Source organism: Nelumbo lutea, chromosome 1, assembly GCF_056320005.1.
Source record: "Nelumbo lutea isolate HS-2025 chromosome 1, American lotus-T2T, whole genome shotgun sequence".
NCBI classification, from domain to species: domain Eukaryota; kingdom Viridiplantae; phylum Streptophyta; class Magnoliopsida; order Proteales; family Nelumbonaceae; genus Nelumbo; species Nelumbo lutea.
Genome location: NC_142684.1, coordinates 196,694,852 through 196,701,935, shown reverse-complemented (window position 1 = coordinate 196,701,935; position 7,084 = coordinate 196,694,852).

The following is a 7,084-nucleotide window of genomic DNA, read 5'->3' as shown; positions in this document are numbered from 1 at the left end:
CTTTTCTTTTTCTTTTTCCTTTTTCTCACTTGATTCATGATTGTGACAACTCTAGCATGCCAAAATTTAGAGCTTTGGAGAAAATGGTCGTCAAGATGGAGCAAAGAACTTGCAATGCAGCTGCTCTCTTAGGGCACAGTTAACCCATAAACTCTTTAGAAATATAGATATACATGCTTATACAAGGTAGCCCAATGTATCAGAAAAATTTCTAATATATGGGCTCCAATGTGAGTCATTGAGGGCCTGCACCAAATTCACCCCTGCTGGTCCACAACCTAATCAAAACACTTGACCAACTCAAGATAGGGATTCGAATAGATAAGATTGAATATTGGATATACCTAGATTCAAATTTAATTTGCTAATATTTGAATTCAAATTAAATCATATTTATTAGATCTAGATTATACATTTATACTAAAAAATGGAATAAGAAATGACAAATTAAGCTATCAATAATCAGGATATCATTAATAAAAACCAAAGGGGCTTGACTATGATGTTAGAAAGATATAATGCCAGAAAAATTTATAACCAATCAACGGGGATCCTAAAAAGAGTTAACCAAATCAGGTGGATTTTCTTTGATCGGTCAAATACTTTCCTGTATCATGCCTTTCTGGCATCATATATTATGAATTGATATTGTATATGTGCTCACTTGGGGGATGTACTCCTTTGAATCAGTTGGTGGAATCTCTGACTGTTTGTAATCGGGAGACTCGAGATCAAATCCCACTACCACCAGAGTTGGGTGGGTTAAGGGTATGGGGGATGAGCTCCCCCATTGTGTAGTCCCTTAAAATACCAAAATAAAAAGAAAAGGAAAGTGAAAAGTTAATGAATTCAATCGAATTAAGGTCTGTTCATATTCAATGGAGTGATAAATAAATCGAATTCAAATTTGAACAAATAGATACCATTTGCAGCCCTAGCTCATAGGCCATAGAACATAGCCAAGGCAAGATATCCACCAAGGCCCACCTAATTTTTCATTTGTAATCTGATGATTACTAATAACCCAAATAAAAGCTTTGAATAGTTGTTTTAATCATATTTAGTTTCAATGGTGGTTCAATCAACACCGTCTCATGAGTTATCATTTTCAAAGTGAAGCTCCAAAGCCCATTCCCCATATTGAATTTTCTCACAAAGATTGCCTATTGGGTGGGTTTCATCAACTGGTCGGTTTTGTCGCATTGCAAAGGCATGTGTTATGCTACATAAAGATAGGGAACAAGAGATCTCAAGTCAAATGCAACTACTTCTCTTTTACATAATGTGGAAGTGGACAGACCAGTAGAGTTGGGTTTGGTCTGATATCAAACCATAGGGATGGACCACACTGACCACTGTTATATCCAGCTATTTTCAATCCTTGTTTGGAAAGTGGAAATGACTTGGAGAAGGGTCCATACTAGGTCTTAATTATTTGATCTAGAACCCAAAGCCAAAGTGTCAGGACACAATTGGAAAAGCTGACCCACCAGTGGTAAGTAGGTTGTCAATCAATAATACCATATTTGCATTCCATCCAATACCAAGAGCTAGCATAACACCATTTTAGGGATCAAACCATTTAGAAAGGTACACCTCTCATGCTCTTGTTAATATCTTTTTTTATGGAAAAATCCTTGCTTTTAAGTTTCCAAAACAAAGATACCTTGTTTGGAGTAATAGAAAAATGTACAGAAGAATTGGCTCACGTACACATTGGAACATATTTTTTTCAAAATATTTAGTACTGTTTCCACTCCCTTTGGTTGGTTGGTTATTAGTTTGAGTCTTATATCCTAGGCATTTACTCTTCTCATTTCTTTAGTAGGTGTTTGATAGTATGGACATTTTCCCAATAAACCATGGCCTATGTGTTTTATGCAATTTCTTATTTGGTTGGAATTGTGTTAATCCAATTTGGATCAGATTCAAATTTAATCCAACCGGATTCCATTATTTTAAATAAAGAAAAAGGTTAATTACTTTATTAATTTGAGTATAAAATAATAAATTTATTGTATACAAATTTAAATACAATATAATATCTAAAATTATATATTATTATATTTATATACAAAATTATATGTTGTATATATTAAAATATAATTTGATTTGATGTTAAATCAGATTTTAGACTTTTGGAATTTGTTGACAGCCCTATTTCCTTTACCTCGGTTCATGTGAAAGTTACTTTTGGTGAAAACAACTTTTTGAGATTTTTTTGCTCCTAGGTGTGTTTTCACCTTTTTTTTTTCCTTGATGATAGATAATTGATCTTCTAAACTATGTAGAAGATGGTAATTCTTTTTGGCTTTCTTTTTTCTTTTGCTTTGCTTGTCTTTTGGGTTGGGCATAGTGTGTTAGGGAGAGATGTGTAATCAATTCCTTTGGGGTAAGGTGGAATATAATAACATGTCTTCCGCCATAATGTTGTTTCTTATTGAGATTCATTTTAGTAAAATTTTAAGGTGGGTATCCCTCTACACTTGAAGTGAAGTTTGGAGAAAAAAAAAATGGATACGATACCAAATACCGCCTTAGTCATGATACCAAACACTGCCTTAATGAGATGGCTATGATTATGTGGCACCTTTGGAGACACTCAATAGACTGTTATTTGATCCTACATTAATAGATCCTTAGATCCTTTACACATAATCCACATAATGTGAATCAACTTGCAGAGTTCAAGACAACACTTGTTGTGGAGAGCAATGATGCCACTCAAAGCCACAAATTTTCTTGCATCCAGAGTGTACGTAGTAGAAATATGGAGACCATATGCACCCACAATGGGGATATTCAAAATCAATGTGGATGCCGCTATTGCAGATTTTGCAACAGGAATTGGCACTATGTCTGCCTTTCGTTGCAATGCGATTTTATTTGCATTAGTATAAATGCATAAGAGTCTAAATGAATAGAATGTAAGTTTTATTTTAATTATGTTTTGGGTTTTAGTTTATTCAACTTGAGATCTTATTTTACTTTACTTGTATTGCAGTCAAACAAAATAAGATAAAATTTAAAACAAAAATAAATAAAAATTTCCATCCAAATCATTTGCACTACTAGAGTTTTGTATCAGTGCAAATAAACTTGCACTGCAACCAAATACAAGCCAAATGCCAAATGCAATGACTATAAGGGAGTTCATGTAGTGATTGGATCAATCTATGTATTACTATTATTGGTGAAGCATATGCATGGTAAAGGTTTGAAAGCTTGCCAAAAATATCAATTTGGAAACTATTGTTATTAAGGCTATGTTTGGAAATGATGCAATTGGAGTGTAAATCCTGGTTCAGGGTAAATTTGCACTCTGGTTCACTTTTGCCTGTGTTTGGCAACATTGTATTCATGCATTGACAAATGACAAAAAATACATTTTCCAATGCATATTTACATGGATAATGAGATGTAAAAGTACATCAATAAAAAAGAAGTAAATTTGCATTCAAGTGGGCTTTTGATAAAAAAAGATTATGCTTTTTTGGAATTCGTATTTGCATCCATTGTAGCTAAAAGTCTATTTAATAAGAAGTTAAATTTGTCGGTGCAAAACTAACCCAAGTTTACAATTTATATAGATCGTTTTACACTCTACATATTTCTATTCACATTTATTTGTATCGTTTCCAAACACAGCCTAAGAGTGACACTTTGGATGTAATCCAACTTTAATCTATTTAGAAGCCATGAGACTTCTTCTCACTTTTACTTTCATCTGGATCAACCATGTGCATTAGCAATGAAAACAGGTTGTACATCATCTTGCAAAATTTGTTATTCATCAATTTTCTGTATACAACTTGGTTTGAGGAGACCCTCCTTGTATTGATGAGATCCTTTGCAATGATATCTCCACTTTCATGAAGTATATATACCTAGCTCTTTAAAATTGAATGGAATTGACCTAAGGGTCCTTTTCATCAGAAGATGTAGACTTGGGATGCATTTGGGAGTAGGGGTGTTCACGGGTTGGGTTGGTTCGGTTTGAATTATTTTCTTCAATCGACCTGATCTAGTCAGTTTATTTATTGATTAAATTGAAATTGACTGACCCTAAAGCAAAACTGACCCAAACATGAAGGGTCAATTTAGTCGGTTTTTATATGTTTTTTTTTAAATTGAAATATCTATTTATGTTTAAGTTTATTTCTTTTTAGTTTTTATGCAAAACCAAAAAATATATATTTAAAGCGATTAGTTTTTTATGTAAAACTGATTTTTTTGTTATTATATATATATATATATATATATTAAATTTATACAAAACAGAATTAAATATTATACCATTGTATTATTTGTATTGATTTTGCGTTTTTAGTTTTTATCATAAATAACCATTTTTTTCAAAGTTCAAGGAAAACACAAATAAAATATATCAACATTTAACATATAGGGTAGGGACTAATTAGTAATTACATAAACATACATGCTCGATTATTTTCGGTTTTGGTTTTCATGTATGAAAACTGAAACCAAACCAAATTGTCAATTTATTTTCTCACATAAATCGAAACCGACCAATGGTTTTGTAAAACCGACCAACTTGGGTTGGGTCTGACCAATTTGGTCGATTTGGTTGGTTTGATATTTAATGTGAACACCCCTATTTGGAAGTACTTCTCCAATGGATTACTTGGGCTTTTCATGTTGGAGAAGTCAAAAGCCGGTAAAAAAAAAACAGTTGGTGAAAATCTATTTGAAAAAAGCCCCAAAAAACTATATTCAATGTTTTATGTTTGCAATAAACTATTTTGAATGAAAAACTTAGAGACCAGTCAAACACTAAAAAAGCACTTTTTCAAAAAGTGGCTTTTCATAAATCCATTTAGGCCAAAAAACACACCATATGCAGCCTTAAGAGGTGTTTGGTTTTTGCAATTTTTGTGAAAACATTTATGCAAAGTGTCGTTTGCTTTCATAGCTGTTTTTTCATAAATCTGTTTAGGCACCATGCCAACCACCACACCAAGAAACAAACACTTCGAGAAAAGAAAAAAAATTGTCAAAAATGACATTTTTTGAGATGGGTTAATCAGGGAGAATGACGGTTCAGCCCAGGGTCAGAATTTTTAGGCCCAAAGTACTGTTGGGGAGGTGCCAATTCACAGGTGGGCATTGGTGCATAGAGTGTGGGTATTTGACATTTGAATGCTTATAGTTCTGCAGTGGAATTCAGAGATCTGTATTGGGTCTATCCGTACTTTTTTTTTTTGAGAAAACGGAAAAACATTTTTTTTTCTTTTCCATGAAAATGGCTAACTAAACATTATATGCTGATGCTTTACTGTCTTATCAAAGTCTGATGTAGCTTCGGCATGGTATCATTTTCTATGGAACCAAACACCGCCTTAATGATTCATAAATTGCTAAGACACCCATATATGATGAATCCTTGTAAAATGTAATGGGCCAATAACAGGAAGAAAAATAAAATGGTCAATTACCAATTAAAAATAAAAGAAAAAAAAATGCAGCTTTGGCCACTAAGGCTACGTTTGGCTAGAATTCTACTTCAATGAGCTTGGAGCTAGAAATGTTTCATAAATCCATACTGAAAGGTGATTCTTAGTAACAAGAAAAAGTCACCAGAATTAATTTTAAACACGATTTAAGAAACAGTTGTACACAAACAACATGATAATTTTGCTCATTTATATGCAAATATAGGGAATTTAACAATTAACGATAGATGCTATAGGGACAAAGGTTTAGTCGATCCATAATCACAAGCATAATAATGTTTTACTTAAATAATCAGCTGTTGTAGTCAAATTTAAGTTCAACTACTTTAGCTCCACATATGCAACATAACTTAATACAAGGAAAATGACCATGTACTTCATTTCCTTAGGATGGCTTATTTGTATATGAAAGCCAGAATTTAATGAATTGCCCCATCTAAATCACATCATAGGGTATGGATCAATTTTGTCTACATCTAGGCATAGCCATTAGGGAAAAATTTGTTACACAGTAAAGCCTATTCAAGGATTTTATCTGACAGCTTAAGTTTTTAGGTTGAACGGTTTCTTCGGATGGAATAAGAGTTTGTTTGGTTAAGTGATTTTTGTTGCCCTCATTATTATAAATCAAATTTCACCATAAGGTACGGGTAGTCCTGTGTCTGCCCAGGTTTCAAGCCCAGTGGGCTTTCACATAAGGGGGTGTGTTAGAGAATTAAAACCTATTCAAGGATTTTATCTAACAGCTTAAGGACCTGTTTGATGATTAAGTGGTTGTTAAAAGAAATACTTATTGCACAAGTACTTTTTAGAAGTACTTATTTTAACAACCACTTAAAGTTGTTTTGTGATCCACTTGCCAAATCACTTATTATGTTTTTAAGCACTTATTGGGGTGATGATGTTTTGGTAAGCTACTTTCCCCATAAGTGCTTATATTGACACAAATAACAATTTTATCCCTTACTTCACTCATACATATATACAAATCCAAAGGAAGGTGCCGGTCGCCGGTCACTCCCAAGGAAGGTGTTACCGCTGGTATGCTCGACCCTATTCGAGTGAGGAAGAAAGGGGTTTAAGGAGAGATGGGGGAATTCTGGGTATTTAAAAAAATAAATAGGGACTTTTTAGTCCCAAAATTTTCACAAGTCCACTTATTAACATTTACTTGAAAAAAAAAGCAACTCCCAAGTGGCTTTTTTAATAAGTACTTTTTTGATACATTTTTATCAAACACCCACAAGTACTTATTTTCTACTTAATGTGTGGTCCCAACACTTTTACAAGTATTTATAAAAAAATTACTTGTTTGAAGTGAAATCAAACATGCACCAAGTTTTTTAAGTTAAACAATTCCTTAAAAAAAATAAATTAGTATAAAAATAATTGTAAAAATATACCCAAAAAGATCTTGATTCATTAGTCACAACCTACGCTACCTGATCCCACCTCTTAATATCAATAGAGCTGAACAAGTGATGGTATCAGCTAACTTATTTCTGCAGCACGTTTTTTATTTTTAAATTAAGCTAAGGATTGAAGGAAAAGTCAAGAAAAAAAATAAAGATATATAAACTTATACTTTCTCATCCAAAACAAAAATGAAA